General features: G+C 43.5%; 1 pseudogene; it reads left to right on the top strand.

The window, feature by feature from the left end:
* Positions 1-6,043: 6,043 nt before the first annotated feature.
* Positions 6,044-7,621, top strand: LOC121047994 (annotated as a pseudogene).
* Positions 7,622-21,252: the final 13,631 nt, after the last annotated feature.

Here is a 21,252-nt window from a genome sequence, read left to right as displayed (position 1 = left end):
TAATAACTTACGGAGGACCAGTATACTACAAGAAAGAGTTTAACTCACATCAAAAAAGAAAACTCAAAGCAATTCAGAGAATTCTAATGCTAAAGATAACAAAAAGGCATTTCATAGTCAGTAACATCAACCTAAACAAATTAGCCAATTTCAATCCAGTACACTTAGTATTAGAAAAAAAAAAACAGCTATGTTCACTCTCTTCCAAATAAAAAGCGATCAGGAAATTAATAAAAAAATGCATTACATTCGCAGTCAACTCTCGCGTCGGTGGTGCGAACCACGCGTCAACGTGCGCTCTTCGTGACACGCAGCTGGCTCCCGACACCGCGCCATCGGACTTGAGGTCGTCGTTACACGACCTCTTGAACGGCGTGGACGTGACGTGCACTCAGCTGACATCTCGGCATCCCAGCTACGCATCGTTTCACATCGCGATCGAGGAGCAACATTTCGGTCGCATTAACACGCCAGAGGTATGGCCCGAAGGCTGCCTCTATCGACCATTCTTCGGAGCGCTGCACACACGGCAAAATGTGCTTCGGAAAGACACTCCCGAATGAGCATGGAGGATTGCACCCTCTATTATCAAAATGTCCGTGGCCTAAGAACGACGGCTGATGACTTTTACTCTAATGTGGCCACTGCCAACTATCCTATTCTATGTCTCACGGAAACGTGGCTGGATGATTCCTGCGCATCTGCTCAATATTTCACTCCTGGATACACAGTCTTCCGCCGTGACCGCAACTATGCGTTAACTAACCAAAAAAGAGGAGGTGGTGTGCTGATCCTGGTTAATCGCTGAATGTGTGCCGCAGAGCTGATCTTGAGCTCTATGAGGAAAGTGTTTGGATTGAGGTATCGGCCAGAAATGGCGCCAGCTATTTACTGGGCAATTATTATTTTCCACCTCTTTATGATTCCACTAAATTCATAGACCATTTTCAGAGCATTGAGCAACTTGTAGACTTTTCAAAACATAGTGTTCACATTTATGGAGATTTTAACCTGCCTGGCATTGACTGGGCAGCCGCAAGTGTTCACGATGTTGCTGCTGTCTCACGCCCAAAGGCATCTTGCGTGCTGGACCTCATCATGTTTCATGGACTTTATCAAAAGAACACTTGCCCAAACAAACAGGGAAAGTTTCTTGACCTCGTCCTAACATCCTCTACTGATGTCCATGTCCAGAGCGCACCTGCTCCACTAGCAAGGGTAGACAGCTATCATCCTCCTCTAGAGATCACGTTTTCAATGAAAGCCGTGAGGCAAATGCCTCCTGCACAAACTAGATTCTCATTTGAACGTGGGGACTACCTTGGCCTTTACGGGTGTCTGAGGGACTATGACTGGACGGGTGTGCTTAATGACCACTCTGCAGAATCGGCCACGGCCAAACTGACTAATGCACTGCAGGACGCAATGGCTAAGTTTATCCCGAAACACACTTCCCGTCCATCTGTCTATCCCAACTGGTTTTCTAAAGAGCTGTGACGATGTCTCGAATACAAGACACACCTGCATCGCCTTTACAAGGCTTCGGGCTGCCCATCGACATACAAAATGTTCAGTGATTTCAGAAGACAAGCTAAACAACTGTTGAAACGAGACAGGCAAGCTCATATTGACAGGGTAAAAATTTCTTTGAGGCGTGACCCAAAACAGTTCTTGAAGTTCATGCACAGTTACGGCTCGCGCACGGCAAACATTTCAACCATCCACACGGCAGGCAAGGCATGTACTGACCCAACAGAAATTGCCAACCTGTTGGCAGACCACTTCAGCTCTAGTTCCCCAGCTGCTAATACTGGCAACACTAATTACGCAGTAAAGGCGTCACAGCCAGACTTCCTATCGGCAACACTGGTTACAGAGACAGAGATCGATGACATCCCTAGCTTCATCGTAAAGGGCTGCGGACCAGTGCTGTCACCTATACAGAGACACATTTTCAATCTTTGTATAGAATCTGGAATCTTCCCAACCCTATGGAAGCGCTCGATTATTGCACCCATATTTAAGTCGGGCGACCCCTCCCTTGTGGTCAACTATTGCCCTGTGTCATTGATTCCCTCCTTGTCTAAGGTACTAGGGATTATTTTGTACAACCGCCTATACTCTTACCTCTCCCAGAGACTGCGTACTCAACAACATGGCTTTATTCCCCATCGTTCAACTGCGACAAACTTGTGTGCTTTTCTCGGCAAAGTAATCCCCGTGCTACATTCAAGACGCCAAATTGATTCAGTCTACTTTGATTTGTCAAAGGCGTTTGACATGGTGTCTCATTCGTTGCTATTGCATAAATGGATCCCTATGGAATATGTAAGTCATACTTGATGCTTTTTGAAAGTTATTTGTCTAATCGTACAAATGTACGATTAGACAAAAGTCCTGTCCAGAGAGCACAACTTGTATACAACTCACTTGAGGCACCTGGTCTGAGCATCTTTGATGGTTATGATAATTTTGCCCAAGCTGTGAAAAATTTGTCCAAAGCCTGAGTGTACTTCTTTGTGTTGTAGAGTCATGTATTATACAGTCATTTATAATATTTGTTAATTTCTTTTTTTTTTTTTCTTCTTTGCTTTTTTTTACCTATTTTCACATACCTTCTTTGCTTTGTTTCCTTTTGTGCACCACGCTGAAGGCGTCGGGCTGTTTGTGGGCATGTATCAAATAAATAAATAAATAAATAAAATAAACAATAAAGGAATTAGAATATCCAACTGACATGAAAACAATTCACCCATCCAAACAAATAGGATACCCATTTGCAGAAGTTCAAGATAAAAAAATTAACTTCAACTTAGATATAGAAATATATACAGATGGATCGTTAAGTAATAAAACAGTAGGAGCGGCCTACATAGCAATGAAACCAAATTCACAAATATTACATTTTGAAAAATTTAAACTATCAGAAAACGCAACGATATATGACACAGAAGTATTATCTATAAAACATGCTCTTTTGTATGTAAGCTCTCTAAAGGAACGATATAAAATCGGAATAATATCAGATAGTAAATCATCTTTACAATCAACATTGAATCCAATAAATAATAATGTTCAAATAAATAATATAAAAGAAATACTAAATGAGGTAAAAGTGAGGCAAGAGGTCTTCCTCTTTCATATTAAAAGCCATATACGAACAACTATGGAAACGACATAGCAGACAAGTTGGCAAATGATGCTCGGAAAAACGGAAAACAAACGACTTGTTTACTCTCGAAAAGGTATATAAAACAGATTTTAATGGACAAACAATACAAAGATTGGAATAAACTGTGGAAAGAGATGGTAAAAGATACTTTCCTATATGAATGGATTCCCTCAGTTGATTTGATTCCAGAGTACTTCCCAACTAATTACTTTCAAACACAAATGTTTACGAACCATGGACGCTTCCATACTCTTTCTTTAAATTTGGCAAAACAAACGATTCCACATGTCCATGTGGAAAATCAGCAATAGAATTTAAACACTACTATTCAGAATGTCCGCTTACAACAAACATACATACATACTAAATTAAACACATATAGAAATACGGATTTCAATGTAAAAAACAGAAGAAAATATAGTAAAGATGAAACATTTATGAAACTCCTTACAGAGATGGTGGAGCTTTTAACTCCTTTAATTGAGCAAGTGTAAAAAAAAAAAGAGAAGCTAATTGTTCCTTTTCAAAACAAAGTTCCTGAATATAAACGAGGAAAAAGGGAAAGAAAAAAGGGCAAGAAAATAAGGGAAAAAAAAGATAAAAAACGTAGAAAGACATTATCCAAGATAATGGAACCAAACTTAAAAGAAAAAAAGGGAAGGGGAAAAAAAAAAGAATAACAGAAGTTTGGTCAAGAACGACTGTTAGGGGAGAGGGGGCCAGGTTCCCCCTTAATCCCAAAACATCAACAACAAACTTGACAAAGGATCTTGAGGACCCCTAAGAAACAGCAAAAGCTACAAAGGGGACTGTCCTAGTGGCGGGGTGGGACCAGGAGTATCCCATCCGGGAGCAAGACGCAGGGCTGGGAGGTGTCGGCCCCAACCGAATACGATGCTACTGAGAGCAGTCGAAACTGCACGAACTGGAAAGTTGACTGTAAAAGAACCAAAAAAGGTCCAGTCATAAACGACTAGGGGGGGGGGGGGGGGGGGGGGGGCCAGGAACCCCCCTTTCTACCCCAAGAACGGCAAACAAAAGACAAGATCCAAAGGACTCAAAAAAATTTTTCCTATAAGCCAACAAAAAGGGGAAGGATCTGGAGCTGGTGGGCTTTGAGAAGGCCCACTGGGGGCTATGTACGGCCCTGGGATGTGCCGGCACCCGCCCGATTACAGCCGCGAGGACGCCACCGACGTCCCGCTCATGACGCCGCCAAAGCGACCCCAACCATGGGAGCCGCCATTTGTTTTAACTCTGCTCGTCTTGGCTTTAAACTTCTCATTGGGGAGTTTTAGAATAGCGCACGCTAAAGCTTTGCATACGCAAAGAATAGCGTCGTAGCCAATGCGTATGCGCCGAATGCTAACCACGTTTTGCGTTTTGTGTGCGCTATTTTAGCGTACGTCATTTTTCAGAAATTGCATGCCTACGCAAAGAGTTTTTGCGCTCCTCCAAGGTAGAAAGCACTCCTCACAAAAAAAAAAAAAAATATGTAAGCACTTCAATATGCACACTTCGTAAATGAATTGCATCCGCTGGCTCGGGGGCCCGAAAAGTTGCAGGGAGTATAAAGCGTTTTTCCATTTCCGCGCTTGGGACCAGAGTTTATACGAATGGGTACGGTTCAATTACTGCGCGGCGACGATATTCAATTTGTTTACGAGTGAGCCAATATTTGACCCTCAAGCAAAACAGGAAGCTTTAGAGGACTTTCCCATGTGTAGGAGTTCTTACACGCAGCTTTAGAACTTCGCTAGATACCGAGCATAATACACTGTCATCTAAACAGCTTGTCATTTGTTACTCTGAAGCAAAAGGTCAATTGCACAAGGTGGAAAGGGTGAGGGGCGACACGACAATCACGCACTATAAATGTGATACGAGTGATCTGATATTTGCTTGTGCAGACAACTTGTTGGATTCTCTTGTATTGTATTGTTGATATATACTTTTCAAGCAGGACATTCAAGAAAGACTGTCCGTTCAACATCTACTTGCCAGCAAGGATGGCACGCACCTGGAAGTCCCCTGGAGTCTCTCTCTTGATCATAATAATGACTTGCCAGAATCCCTCTTCAGACACTTGCCCCAACAACGGTAAGCTCCTGACCCGGAAGACAAGGCAAAGTCGATGCCCCAACTCAAAGCAAACAAGAAGCTTGTTAGAGAGCAGCTTGAGAAGGAGGGTAACATAGTAGTTACTCTGAAGGACCTCACCATTCTAGCAGCAAAGGACAAGAGCAAAGACTCTCGGAATGATCTGGAAGCAACTGTCACAATGCTTCGGAATGAGTACAATGCTTCTGTTCGCCTCCTGGACTCAGGGCAATATATTTCTAAGATGACACCATAAAGAGGTCCTTTGAAGCCTATCCTGAGATCATTTTTATTGATGCCACATACAAGCTGCTGGAGACAAGAATGGCATGCTTCCTTGCCATCATTGAAGATGGACATGGCCAGAGTGAGATCGTGGCCGTTGGCCTTTTTGCAACAGAAGACGGCGAAACTCTTCGGTGGTTTTTTGAGACATTCAAGGAACTGAACAGGAGCTAGGCACCCATTAGAGTCACCATGGCTGACAAGGACCTGAAGGAATGCGAGATTGTGACACAGCTCCTTCCTCAATCTGCTCTGCACATATGTGCATTTGACACCCTTCAAACGTTTCATAGTGAGATCAGCACCCAAAAACTTGGGATATCAAGACCCATCCAGAAGACTGCCATAGACATACTACAGCGTATGGTGTACGCACAGAGTGAAGAGGGGTATGATAGCTTGTATCATACTCAAGTCCTCATCATCACCTGCTATTATGAAGTACTTTGACTCCAACTGGCATAACATTCACACGAAGAGTGGATAATGGGTCTTAAGTTGTCTTGTGGAAACTTCATGAATGACACTAACAACTGTGCCCAGAGCATCAATGCAAAGATAAAAGGCACTATCGATTGCTACAACTCCCTTGAAAACTTTGTGCACACATTTTTTTCGTTTGTGCACTCATCAAGAAAAGAAGTCATGCACAAGGCGGCGACCATGCTTCAGAAAAGGCATGTGACTTCCAGCAGTGATGAAGCTCACGTACTTTAGTGTGGGCTTCTAACACCCTATGCTTTCAGGCATGTTGAGCGTCAACTTCATGTTTCTACTGGAATCACTGTGAAGTGTGATGATGGTGAGGTGGCACAAGTGGTCACAAAAGGCAAGTTGAACTCTGCACCTGTCAGCGAATGCTCCTGGGGATTCAGGTGTGCAATGCTTCTTCTGTGCTGCCACATCTTCACAACAAGGTACCACTTTATTTTAAGCAAGTTATGACCAGAGCCTCTGCAGTGATAAGTGGTCTGCGAAACTGTATGCTCAAAGCGTAATGACGCTCCTTCACGACGAGTATGGCGAAAGAGAGGTGGTGCATGTAGACAAGCGATAGGATGTCAGAATTCTCTCGAGCCACCAAAAGTTCAGGAAGGCATCTGTAATTACAGAGAAACTCATAAGCATTGTGTCAGAGGGTTCCATGTTAAAATTCTCTAGGACTGATCTCCAACAAGATCTTCTTTGCCATTGGACAAATGGTCACAAAGTCCACTTAGCAAGAGAATGCAAGTTCCCAGAAGTTGCGGACACCAACCGTGCTGGAGAGGACCATGCACTCGTAGGTATGCTGGACAATGTGTCAATGGAGGACAGTGAGGCCTGCCACAAAAGGCTTTAATCACCCTCAGTTCTCTGAAGACAATCTGGAAGCCAACCACAAAGCTGGTGCCAGTATGGAAGGACACCAAGCATGAAGCTGATGCCAGTATGGAAGATTAAAATATGCAAGCACCTAATGAACCTGTTGCTACCTGATGATGAAGTCACTGGAAACTCATCTGTATGTGCCTTAAGTAAAATCTAAGTGGCACCACCAATGCGGAAGTGTAGGCGGCCGAAGGGCAACATGTTGACTGTGGTAGGACTTCTAGAAAGAGAAAGAATGCCACCAGGGAGCGAGTCCCTTTCAAGTCCCTCTCCATGCGGGAAAAGAGAAAAGTAACTTTGACGTGGCCAGTGGGCCAAAGTACTGCGAAGGCAAGCAGCTTGAAGACGACGACGTTGAGCAAAGGCCCGAACATGTGCACTACGACATTATGAACAAAAGCCTCCATCCTATCAAGTAAATATGTACCCTGTTCGAAGTTTTTTTTTTTTTTTTTTTCAGAAGATGCCTGGTTAGCAGTTACTAGCGTACTCAAAACGAAACGAAGGCTACAGCAGTGGCAATGTGATGTGTATAAGAATGACCTTGACATACACGACTCTGTCATGTGCGATTGGTGCTTGTCGTGGTACCACTTGCCTTGTGTGCTTCTCACGAAGCGGCCGAAAATGAAAGTTTGGCAATGCTCCAGTTGTAACTCAATGTTTCTTATTTGTGTCCTCTATGTTAAATAGTCTTGTACAAATAGTGGATTTTGAGTTCAAAGCGAATACAGTATAGACCACTTACAACGTAACCGCTTATAGTGCAGGACCGGGTATAACGCGGCTTTTTTAAACCACCGGTTCGCCTCATATAGAACTCCATGTAACTGCATACCGCTTAAAATGCAGGCGCGCGAAGGGAAATACCGGTTATAGTGCGGTTTCTGGAGCAGCCCGCCGACCGCGCCGACTGACCCGCGCTGCCCGCGCAGCGTGCACGCTTCCCTGTGCGACACTAGATAACGGCGCGAGCCGCAAGCGGCACTCGCGGGGCAAGCAGGTTGCTCGAAGAAGCGGGGAGAAGCGAAGAGAGAGGCTTCAGTTGCCATAGCGACGGAGGGACGCACGCACGTGTCATTCACGTGCGTGCTGTGTGTCCCTCCGCTGCATTGGAAACAACCGCAACGACACACCAATCGCAGGTCGAGGAGAAGTGTTTGCGCACGTTGCATGCCGGTCGCGGGCCGGCTGCTTCTATCCGCAAACATGGTGTCGGTTGTGATCGTCGACGTAGGCGGCGTGGTGGACGCTCATCATTCCCCGTAAAAGCGCTATCCTTGACTGTGAATTTTCGTTGTGTGTCGCTATGATAATCCAGCACGTACTAAAAGGAAAGATCCACCTATTCGTGCGGCGATGTCGGCGGCACTCTCAAGACGGCAGAAATGCCCGCGCCGTCGTGTTTGTTTACTTCGACTACAGTGGTGCTTTCTCAGCATTTGTGTTTTTGAACATCGCCCGGATTTCTTATTTGGAGCATTTCATGCCTGTGCTCAAGTTGAAGGTATTACTGGCGCGTACCGTATAAAGGATGCAAATTTTCACGCGTTTTCATCGCTGGAGAAGTGATTAGGGTTAGCAATCCTGAACGCTCGCAACGTCCGTCCGCAACCCGCGACGCCGTTAAAAGGCTGCGCCAGGCAAAAGTCGCTCATTTCTTTCAAAATGTGTGACACACTTGAGAGAGAAATGTACTAGTCTGGTGAAGTAAAGACTTTCCTCAAACTAAGCTTTATTTTTCATCTAACATAAAATAAATTGTTTTACAAAGCTAAGTTGTCTCATGGCATGTATTTTGGCCTGAAAAATTTATGTTTTGGTTATAGCGCGGTACCGCTTATAGTGCGGATTTTCGCGACTCCCGCGACATACGTTATATGCGGTCTACACTGTAGTGGTTTTGGCCGAATATTTTTTTATTCGAATATTGAATAGTTTTTCCACACCTTTCACTACCCTAAGATGGCGATTTGGGCCAGTTGGTCCATTATCATCTAAAAAGTGCCAAAAAAACACAAAGACGAGGAAGTAGACAGAGCGCTCTTGTCTGTCTACTTCCTCGTCCTTGTGTTGTTGTTTTTTTCGCTTTTATAGTTGCTTTCACTACCACTGCATAATGCTTAGATGAAAACACAGCTAAACGTATGAAGGTTGTTCCACTTGTTCATTTATAAGCTAAGTTTAATTTATCTATATTTATGAACTGTGACCTCAGAAGGTCTGGTGTCTTGGGATGGCAAGTAAACGACGGATTTGACATAAAATGAATCCTATGAAGATAGGATACCCAATTGAGTGAATTTACAAATCTTGCTCTATAAAATATTCATGATTTAGTCTCGAGTTAAAAAAGAATGAATCGCGCATGATGAACGCAGCTTGTAAGGGCCTCTCTGCCTAACATAGTGTACTCTTGTTTAACAGTTTAATTTTGAAATTTTTACTACAATGTAGATATACAGATTCACAAAGTTTCCATTTATTTTCAAATACAGTCGGCACGGGTGCACCATCCCGCTTTGAATGTATGCTTTTCCTCCAAGCACGCAATTACGATATTCCTACTTTTCCAAGTGTTTATCGCGGCGGGCTACCCTGTTGGGTGCGCTTCTTACCGAGCACCAGGTAATGCAGATAAGCAACACCCCACAGAGCTCGCTTCCGCAGATATTGCTTCTCCGCAGCGCACCGGTGCTTGGTAAGAAGCGCACTCAGCGGGGCTAACCCGCCGCAATCAACACTTCGAAACACGCAAATAGTGCAGTTCTTCTCGAAGTGACTATTGAATAGTGCATTATTCGGAACTACTATTCGAAATTTTGAATATTCGCACAACCCTAATGTTAACACAAGTAGCATTCAATGTTGTGCAAACATTCCCTGGATGTTCTGAATGTTGATGGAACGTTAAAACACCATTTGAAACGTTCTAGGAACGTTCGTACGCGAACATTCCCTACTAGGTAAGCTGCTCAACATTCTAGGAACGTTCGTTGGCGAACATTCGTGTGCACAATATTCCCAGAACATTCCCTTTCGAACATTCATATGCACAACATTCTTGGAACGTTCGCTTGCAAACATTCCTAGAATGTTCGCAGGTGACGCCAACTTTACGGAGCTTTCATACAACCAATGGTTCGAAACACCATAGACTATTATGTCACAAATGACGAGGTGACAAACAAAAAATAACTGAGAAAACTGAAACGTTTAACGGGGAGAACTTGTGCTTAAAACAAAAAGGAAACAGAAAATGACAGCACAGCATCGCGGGCGTCGAAGTCAGGGTAACAGCAGGATCGAACGCTGGGGCGAGACTGACTGCAGCTCGCCACGCGGAGCCCCTTGTGTACACGCGTGGGCTTCTGGAACAATCGGCGTAGAAGGTTCGGCGTGAGGAACATTCAGACCTCGAACAAGCAACAGGGTTCTCGAATTTACCAGAAATCTAAATTGAAAGAATAAAAGAAAGATGCGCCGCTCCCAGGAATCAAACCCTAGGCTTCCGCATGAGAGTCAAGCGCGGTAACCACTCGGCCATGCACGCACTCGCTCGCCGACACGCGTGGCAATATGCCACTTCGTGCACAAAAATACGCAAATTAAGTGGAGTTTCTGGAAACTTAGCAGCAAGGGATCAGTTTTATCTTATACGAGTCTACCGAGGAATTAAATATAAGGTGTAGGAGAAAAGCAATGGTTTTCAAAACTTGATAATGAACTCGGCACTCGCTGTGTATGTAGAGGGGCAGTTTTGAAAGGACCGGATTTTTAGTATCTGGGGTTTAAAACTTTGAAAAAGGTATTTTCCAGTTTAATGTGGGATGCCATTGCATTTGTTCTTAAGCTCGGAGTGAATAATCGGTGATGTATACAGCATATTTTGAGTGAAAGAAGTTGACAGGTGACAGGTAGGAGTAAACTGTCATTAGTATGTGCACAGGCTGGTGCGCTGGGAAAGCGGCTAGTTTGTGCTTACACTTTCTAAAAATCTGTTTCGATTAAAAAATATTGCCCTGTGAGGAGCTTTATCACATCCATATATGTAGTGCGGCTCATTGGGGCTGTAGCCTAAGCAAGCCGTAATTGTGGAATCTTTGTAAATAGTCCTCAGAGAATGTTCCTTGAATGTAGCGATGTACCCACGCCATGTTACGAGGAGATTGAAAGGATGTCCTTGCATAAATTTGCAACATTTCAAGAAAGTTGCAGAAGTTCTTTGGATGTTCTGAGAAAGTTATTAAAACCTTGTTAGGATTTTTTTTTTTTTCATTTGTTTGTTGGGTTTTTTCGCCCAGGGGGCAGAGATAAAGGCGTGAAGCCTGACAGAGTTTCTGCCCCCCAACAGTTCAACAGTGCAATCAATACATTTAGCAAAACATGGCAGTCAGTAAAAAATGAAAATAAAAAAGAAGGCACATAAAACAGCTAGTTAAACATTCAAGAGTGTGAAATGTAAAATGAAATAAAAGGGAACAATAAAACAACTAGCAAAATCACATGTTACACAACATGCATGATTTGTAGCGTATAAGTAATGTACGACACACAAGCGTCGTATCGCTAATATGGACATAAAAAATTAAGAAAAAAAAGGCTTATATGAAAAAAAAAATAAAAGTAAAGAGAGATAGAGAAGAAGGACATAGCATAAAATAGGACTGATGGCCGCCATTTATTTCAACAATGAAGTATGATTGAATATATGTCAAGAGCCAAATTCGTAGTTAAAGGAGCTGTGCAACAATTTTAACATTGAAAGAATTGGCATCTTCTACTTTGGACATTGTTCATCTTGTCACAAAAGACCAAAAAAACACCTCCTTCCTTCGAAATCTTGTGATTCCGCCGCGTAATCGCGAGGCAAAAATGAGAATCTCCCCGACCTGCAGCCGCGAGCGGCGGCCATGAGAAACGCGCGGCATGACGTCAATGGGGGGTCTTCTAGAAAGATAGCAAGTTGTGCGAATACCCTGCTTGATAAAAGTTAACTTTTCTACAAAACTTGTCGTTCCAACATATATATAAATGCGTCAAAAACCTGGTATTATCAACAAAACTTTTATTATACAGAGTTTTAGTGGTGCCATCTATCCCAGGTCCACAAAACCGTCAGCTCTATCTGACCGCGAACAGCCGCCAAAAGCCGGAGGGGGACAGCGCCGGATGGGGATGGCTGGACCCGGATGAGACTTCGCTCCTTTCACCAGGTTGCGCCCGCCAGCACGTGGTCACGCAGTCGCGAGCGGATGAGTTCTCGCTGCTCACTGATGGCTCTAGAGAGAGAGCTTACCGGAACCCCGCGCGACCCCCATTGCCGTCACAGCGCACATGACTCGGAAGATGGTGAAGGAGTTGAGAGGTGCCGAAAACCTCAATCTTTGTCCATTTTTAAAATAAAAACTAGGACATGCAGGCAAAAGCGGTTTTTGTTCTTTACTTCAGAAAGGTTGAGACACCAACTCACAAATTATTTAAGCAAAGCACTGAAACTGTTGCACAGCTCCTTTAAGTATAATTACATAATAAGAAGAACAATTTAGCATATATTACAAAACCGAGTAGCTGATACCACTGGCCACTAGAAAGCTTCGGCACTATTTCTTGAAAGCATAAAATGTTTTACTGTAATCTATAGTCATATCTGTTTTGTTTAGCATCTTGGTTATCTGAAATGACAAAGTTTGGCGGCCATAATTGGTTCTTACCGAAGGCATCCTTTGCTTTGGGTCTCGTAGTTGGTACGGACCGAAACTTGCTTTGGGTGTGGAGTATATTCTGTGCTTGTAAATCCATTTTAAGAACTTAAAATAGTATACTTGGTCTGCCCTAAGCATATTATATTTCACGAATAGTGGTTGGGTTCTTACGTTTCTGATATCTCCTTTACAATTTTTGCGAATTCAAAGAATCTTCTGCAAGGGGATAAGTTTGACATAGTTTGAATTAATTGTTGTCCTTCAAACTAGATGCCGTAACTGATTCTGGAGTAGAACAAAGTATAGTACAATGTCTGTTTCAGCCAGGTGGGCAGCAAGTTTCGTATTCTATACATACTTCCCGTAACACGAGATAATTCACCATTGAGTTTATTTACGTGAGTGTACCATGAAAGGTCCTCAGTAAACCATACACCGAGAAATATTTGTTCCCTCGCACAGTGTCTTTAAATTTTAAGCTTATGGGGCAGCAGTCGAGTTTATTTACTGGCTTCAAAATTATATACTTAGTTTTCCTTGTATTTCCTTTTAAACAATTTGTTTGTAACCAAATAGATAGCTTCAGTAGGTACACATTTGCAGCATTTTGTAGGTATTTTTTTGTCATTCCAGAAAAGAATATGTTGGTACTGTCTGCATACATTATTAGAACCGGATATAGTCGTTATATTATCAACATGTATAAGAAAAAGAATCGGGCCTGAAATTGACCCCTGAGGAACATCATGCTGTATTTTAAGCCTATTTGACGATTCGCCGTTTATTATTAGATATTGGTAAATATCTGCAAGATATGTTTCAATTAATTTTAGAGCTACTCCGCACACACCATAAATCCCAAGCTTTCTAAGTAAAATATTGTGCCGCACAGTATCAATAGCTTTACTTAAATCTAAGAAGAAACCAAGAGTAAATAATTTCTTTTCAATATTTTCAACTATTGTATCCTTTATGTTAAGCGCGAGCTCAGCCGTTTTTTGCTTTTGAAAGCCGTATTGGGACTGCGTTATTATATTATGCTTCTCAAAAAAATGTGTTAATCTATCAGCAATCACACGCTGAAATATTAAAAAAAAAAAACTGAAAGAACTAAAATAGGTCTGTAGTTATTGTTTGTCTCGCCACCTCCTTTATACACTGGAGTAACCCTGGCTATTTTTAGCTCGACAGGGAAATCACCAGACTGAAGCATCTTATTTGCTATATTCGATAGAACTGGACTAATAATGGTCACAGTGTACTTAATAGGCAGGGTTTTTATTTAATCTATTCCGGCGGCGACGTCATTTTCTTAGGCTTCTGATTATTTTATCAATTTCAAATGGTGTCGTTGCAGTAAACATAATGGACCCAATTTGGTTTCCTGCGTCAATACAGTCATCCATGTTGGAAGCCCTCCCAGTGTATGCACCCATGCTAATAAAATGTCTATTCATTTCATTGCCAAGTTCTTCCAAGTGATACAATTATTGTTTATTAGTATTTCCTTCATATTACACCATGCCTGCTCTCTGTTTGTGAGTTTGTTTACCGTGTCCCACACTTTTCTATGGCCAATGTTTATATGTGCAAGTTCTTTTTGATAGTATTCGCATTTCACTTTTTTTAGGTCGGCATTCAGTTTGTTTCTGCATTTCTTAAACTCGATAAGCAATCGTGGATCATGATGCCGAATAAAAGCCCGATACTTTGCATTTTCCTGCCTTATTTTTTCATACAGGTCTCTAGTCAACCAAAGCTTTCACATTTTTTTACATTTCACTCTACATTCCTGAAGAGGAAAAGCTGCATTATAGTACTGTCCGACTTTCATCAGGAATATTTTATAGGCATTTCTAAGGTTGCACTCAACGCAAACGTCACCCCACGTTTCTTCTTCCATAAGGCAGCTGAAAGTTCTTAGCATTTCTTCATTAATAGTGCAATGCCAAAACGTCTCTGTCTTTGTTATTTTCTATAGCAGAGGAGGACTCTAGGCAGAAGATTGGAAGATGATCACTCATATCACACATGATGGCACCCGCTGTAATATGACCAGTGTCAGTATTCATTATGCATACGTCAAGGCACGTGGCAGTGTCGGCAGTTATTCTAGTGGGCGATGTTATCAAATTGCTGCAGGCATACTGGTTGACAATATCGCAAAAATTTTGAGAGTGAGGGTCATCAGAAATTATCTATATTTATGTCGCCGAGAATAAAGAATGGCACAGATAGCGATCCAAGGAAAGACAGTGCATTCTCAAGAAAGGTCATGAATTCATATATATTACCCAAAGGTGGCCTGTAGAAAGCAAGAACAACAGTACTGGATACCTTAACACACAAGCTTTCAATGTTTGCATCCATTTTAGATAGGTCATCTACAACCTCATGCTGTAGTTTACCTTTAATATAGATAGCGATACCGCAGCCTCTTATCTCTGCTCAGGATTTTACACTTAAAACCCTGGATGATTAGCGGCATAGCCTTTTTTGTCAGTCAGGTTTCCCCCATTCAACGAATGCAAAAATACTTCGAGGTTATCAAGTTTATTCTTTATGCTTCTTACATTTAAATGTATTGCTGAAATATGGCATTTACCTTCTCTGTACTTTTTATTGAATGCATGGTAGTCATATTAATAACAATCAGGATGGACAGTTTTCATTATTATAGTATCGTGTGCACTCCAAGGGACTAACTTATAGGTTCATTATCAATCTTTTCCACATCACACACGCTAGCAATTCGGACAGTGTTTGCATGTTTGTCCTTTTGGAAGACTTTTCCCCCAGACGACAACAGAAATTTCCACCCAACAAGTTTCTTTTGGGCGATCGCAGCTCCCAGTAGCTTTTCTGATTTGCACCAGTTAAATGCTCCTCCACATATATGGGGCTGGGGCACCCGCCATAGTCAAGGTCTTTTGTTGCCAGTCTTTGTTTTTTGCTTATCTGCAAGACCGCATCACGTTTGGACCTTCTCACGAAGCGGAGGGTTATGATTTTTTCTGATGTTCTGAATGTGGGTACACGATGGCACACATCGATTTCAGTCCGAGATTGATTCGTCGTATGCGTCACCTTCCTCTGGTACGCCCTTTATCTTGAGGTTGTTGGACTGCTGATACTGTTCTAGTTCTTTGATTTTAGCATTTAGCTTACGACTTTCAACAGTCAATTCGTCTTTTTTTTTTTTTTTTATCTCTTTCCGAAGTTCCTTTATCTCGTTTTTAATCTTGGCCACTCCGTCGCAGGTGTCATTATAGTATTTGACACCCTCTTTTAGAGCTCTAAAGTCCGCTCTTATCTCACGTCTCAGCTCGTCAAGAGTTTTCCCAATATCTTTGACTTCTTTAGTCTTGTCAGTGACACCCGACGTCATCGTACTTCACACACTCAAAACAGACAAAACCGGCAATCGGTGCTGTGTTCGGCAGCAGTGCAAAGACACATTCTAGGTTTATATAAAGGTACGTGCATCTCACCTGCAGAGATACAGATGATTAGTATGATGTTTCACCGACGCGCATTGCTCCTAAACTGAAGTTCGGCACCAGTGCCGAACTTCAGTTGAATGTTGATTGAATGTCCCGGTAGTATTCTATGTCGTTCTCAGAACATTCTAACCATTCCCCTTCGAAAACATTCCCCAAACGTAGTGATAAGTGCCTGCGCCACATTCTTTGCAACATTCCGAGAATGTTGCCTATGTTCTTTTGAAAATCTCGGAATGTTCTCGGAACATTCTCGTACTACGTGGGTTGTTTGGAGTGCGAGCGAGTTCAAATAAATACGAGTTTTAAAAATGTCAGACGTCAGTGTTTTGATTTCTGGCATGCACCATAAAACAAAAGTTTCTATGTCAGATTTTACTGTTGAGTTGGTGCTTCGAATTTTAATTTGACAACTGGGTCAATAAGATGCATCATTTGACGCATTTTAGTTACTGACCTCTGTGCCTGTCTAGTTCTTTTCTAGAGACATTGAAAATTAACTTAGGCAACTAAAATGCACTTAGAAATTTTGCATTTTTACCAAACTCGCCCACTGAAGAATGCATACTGCCTTCAAATTGTTTTTATGGGTTGTGGGCTGGCTGCCGGCATTCATATTTCCAGGTCCACTCTGCCGGTTGCTGGCATTCTTTCTGCTTGGTCCGTTCTGCCAGCTGCTGGCACGATATCATCCACAAAAATATGCCGGCAGTATAGTTACATGGTTACACCCAGCCAATTGGGGGGGGGGGGGGGGGGGGAACTGCTGGCAACTTTCCGCCCCCACTTCTCTGCCTGCTGCCGGCAAAATAGGCGCGTAGATATGTTGCCGGCTGCCGGCACGATATCATTCAGAAATATATGCTGGCAGTGTAGTCGCATGGTTACAGCCTGCCAATGGAGAGGAACTGCCGGCAATTTTCCGCACCAGCCTGCTGCCGGTAAAATAGGCACGTCCTTTTTATGTTCTTCACCTATCATGTCGCTCGTGACATCGCTTGGGTTTTGGATTTCTCGAAAACGTCACTCATCGCCTTGGTCGCTTGTTCCCGTAACTTTCGTGCGGTTCGCCTTGTCGTGCGACTGACCGAGTGACAGCGAAGCGGGTCGACGTTGCTTGTCTCGTCGCCCGCCAAATCACTTACATGCGGTTTATATCTAATGATATCCCGAGATATGGTGACCACCTCCCTGCAGGCGAAATGCGGGACACCCTGACCGGGGGGAGGGGGAGTAGGAGGAGGATGGTATTTTCACGACTCAAGAAAAAGGTATTAAAAGATTCACCATCACGCACACCCCGATATCCTATGCTGTCTGAAAGCTAATTATACACGCAAAAATTGTATGGTGGCGGCAATTAAGCAAAAATAATTTTCACTCCAAGTGATATCTCTTTTGTGTAATTGTAATGGTAAATATTTTATTATGGGTGACCTAGTTGAGAACATAAAAATAGACTGCAGCATACCCTAATGCGTGGAAGAGAAATAAGAAACAGTAAATCTTTTTCGGCCGTCTTCACTAAAGAAAGCTTTCCACAACAACCCTTTCGCATGACACAATATGATTTTCAAATTACAATAGTTTATTTTTCAACTTTTGGCGATCAATTCTCACTCGCAATATTTTGCTATCAAGGGGAGAGGCACATCTCTCTCCTACATGAACAATGGACGCTTCCCGTAGTGCTTGTATAGAAAGTGGCATACCATTGAGATTCACACATTTCTCAGCGACCTCCGCGCTAACCCGTGGCCTGTTTTTCGGAAGCGCCATAATTTGCGTAGTAAATGCTACGACAATATGAAATGCGGGACATATTTCGGTATTTCTTGCGGGATGCGGGACAGTCCCGCGAGTTGCGATAGGGTGGTCACCCTATCCCGAGATTCCTCACCCCCAAAAGATTCCTCCCCCAACCCAGAAACATGGCAAATTTCTTTTTTCTAAACATTTAAAGAAACCCTGTGTCTAGAACTTGCACTGCCAGAGCCGGCAATACTTATGGCAGTACGCATACTTACGACAAAAGGAAAACAAAGTTTGGGCTGCAGTCGGCTTGAGCTTTCGCCACACGTCAGCGCTCCTCTCCTCGAATGCACTGGGTTCAAAGAGGGCCTGAAAATAGCATATGGGGCATGAATAGAGGAGGTAGATAGCGACATAGCTTACTTTCTATTTATCGTTCTTAAAGTTAGCAACCCATCAGACACAGGACAGTAGTCTCGAATATAAGCGCAAAGGTTCGATAGCTATCATTACTTTCGAACATTCATCAAACGAGAAACTGCTCGCACCAGAGTGAGCACCATAGCGATATCTGCAAACAATGCCAATGCCGAGCTCACATTCTGCATTAGCAGCGTTGAAAAAACTCCAGGGCGAAATAGAGTAACACACCAACATCCTGTCAATGATTAGACTGCTTGCGGGCGCACACGAACATGTCCTGCTGGTCGCTCAAATTTCACTCCCGCACCAGGGCCTGTTTGCTCGAAGCCGGTTAACTTTGCTTTCACCGCGGTAAAAAGTTAACCGAATTTCCCATGAGGGGGAATTTTAGGTCACGTGACCGGCAGGGTAAGGACGGTGGAGAAACATAGGCTATGTTCCAAATCTTACCCGAGTAACCTGCCTCCTACGTCAGCGGGTAATACCACGTGACATCGCGAGTAAACGATCCGCGACTCGATTTTGAAACGGCCAGGATAATCACCTGGATTCTACGCGGATTGGCTTCGTCTTGGGCGACGGCAAAACGAAAACACAGCAGCGATGGCAGAAAATAGCAGACGATCCTTTTGATCATGGAGAAAGCACCCGAAGAACGGTAATGTTAATGACAACGCGGTGTATTTTGAGGTGAATCCACCAGCCCCTTTTACTCACCTTCGTTTTGAGCTGCATATTGAGATCAACATTACTTACTCCTTACAGCTAGACATAAAAAAATGTGTTTTTATTAATCAGCGCGATCGCTGCAATTCTAGTCACGGTGCCCTAAACGCATATATTCCACGCATTGTAATTTGCACCGATTATGTTTTGCGGAAATATATTCCACACGGTGTAGCGGTACAGCGCGAGGGTGCTTTCTCCAGAATCATATGAAACTCACGTTCGCTTTGACGCGAATGTGATTACAGTGAAATTTTCAAAGCCTTCACTGCTTTACAAACGTTATCCTCTCATTACACACACTCTGGAGGAAACAAAAATACTACATTATCATATACCGAGTTCAAACATTTTCGGCCTTGAACGTGAGAATACGGCATTCCCCCAACGCCGAGGACGAGGATGCGGAGAAGCTCCTGTTTACGCTCGCACTCAGATAATAACAAGTACACGTTCCCGGGAAGGTGGACGGTCTGGATGTAATGCAGTCAATTCCTGCGTTGACAATAGCAAATCGCAATAACCACACATGCTGCACCTAATTCTTTGTCATTTCGAACGTCCGCCACCAAAACCAACGGAGCAAGCGAGCTTTGACGGCTGTCGGCGCAGAAAGCAGACGACGAACAGATCACGTGACGTATTTACTCGATTTGATCCGACTTTACCCCCCGATCGAGGAGGGTAGCGCGAGTAATTACTCCGGAGTAAACAACCCGCTTCTGGAACGCGAGTTCTGACGTCATCGAGTAAGCTCGAGTGAGTTTTGGAACGCCACGGTACGAAACTTTTACTCCGGAGTCGGATCGAGTAAATTTTGGAACACAGCCATAGAGTAGAGTAGCGCAATCTAGAACGCCGCCTCTCGGCGACTAGCGGCGAACGCCCGGAGGTTCCAACTGCGGTGAGAAATGCATGGAAAACGTGAGAAAATCGTTGTTTCTTCAGTTTCGTGGGGATGTGCGGAATGGAAATCATTTTTGACATAATAATGAAACATTTTAGAATAATGTGCGATAAGTTTTATGCCGTACAAGGATGTAACTTTTTTTAAAAAATTGCCTGAGCGGCATCATGCAGCAGACGACACGGCGACGTCACACCATTCACGTGACCCGCTCCGGCCAACCCGAAAAGCCCATCTCCGCTGCGAGCAAACATCGTCTGCTTCAAACGCCATTGCCTTGGAAATTGCCTTCTCAAAATTTGCACACGCATCCGATATTATTAAAACTTTGATAAAGTGTTTAGCGCTTTACTAACTTCACGACAGGCTAGTTTTGGAAAATGTGAACTCGTCGTTAGTTTTTTAATCAGCCGTGTTATGTCGATCTCCATGTATTCTCCCATAGGGCGGGCCGCCTCCTGGAACCCTGAGTACCACGTGACTCGCGCCGAGCCGCTCTGTCGGCCATGTTGTCGGCAAAACACGGGGTTCAAAGGATTGCGCTACTCTGCTCCGTAGGAGCTATATAGTGCTCTAGAGAAACACGGCGGTGCCCCTGCGAGCGAGTCGTAGGGCGCGTTATAGCGAGTTCGTTTCACACGCACTGGCACCGTTCGAGTTCTCTCCCAGAATGCATCGCACTCACAGGGTGTTGCGTGTTGCACGGAAAACTGGACTCAAACGAACTCGCCAAATGCACCGAGTGCGGAAGACTGATGCTGCCGCCATCTATGTTGTAGAAAAGGTACCGACTTCAAACCGAAACTAGCGCCTTTCTGATCGGAGTGATGCGTGGGAATGCGTGAATGCAGTCGCTACCAACGTTTATCTACAAACGTTGGTCGCTGCAACCTGTAGTTTATAGTTGCGATGACTTCAAGCAGCTCGGCTGCCGTAGAGATAGTTACAGACGGCGTAAATTTCCGCAACCAGCTGTCTACAAAGCAGCTGGTTCCGATCTTTCAATTGTTATAACCGTTTACACTGAAGAAAACTGATGATGCTGTCCGAGCACAAGCATGATCCGTTTGAGCATGGTATTATGCGTGAACCGCTGAAAGGGTGCGGCTTAAAACTAGCCTGTTGGAATATCCAGCAAAACTGGGACTTTCGATTTGGATCGTCATTATAGGTGGATCAGATGATTCACCTATAATGCCTCGGTGAGGGCGTCGAGAACGAGAGCATTCTCGAACAAAACACGACGGGGCAAGTTAGCTGCATGATGATGTTGCCCAATCCTCGGGTAAAGTTACCATCTTTAGCTTTCTC

Source organism: Ixodes scapularis, unplaced genomic scaffold (assembly GCF_016920785.2).
Source record: "Ixodes scapularis isolate PalLabHiFi unplaced genomic scaffold, ASM1692078v2 PGA_scaffold9__187_contigs__length_104089568, whole genome shotgun sequence".
NCBI lineage: Eukaryota > Metazoa > Arthropoda > Arachnida > Ixodida > Ixodidae > Ixodes > Ixodes scapularis.
The sequence above is the reverse complement of the archived record's forward strand: the minus strand, read 5'-3'. Positions and strand labels throughout refer to the sequence as shown.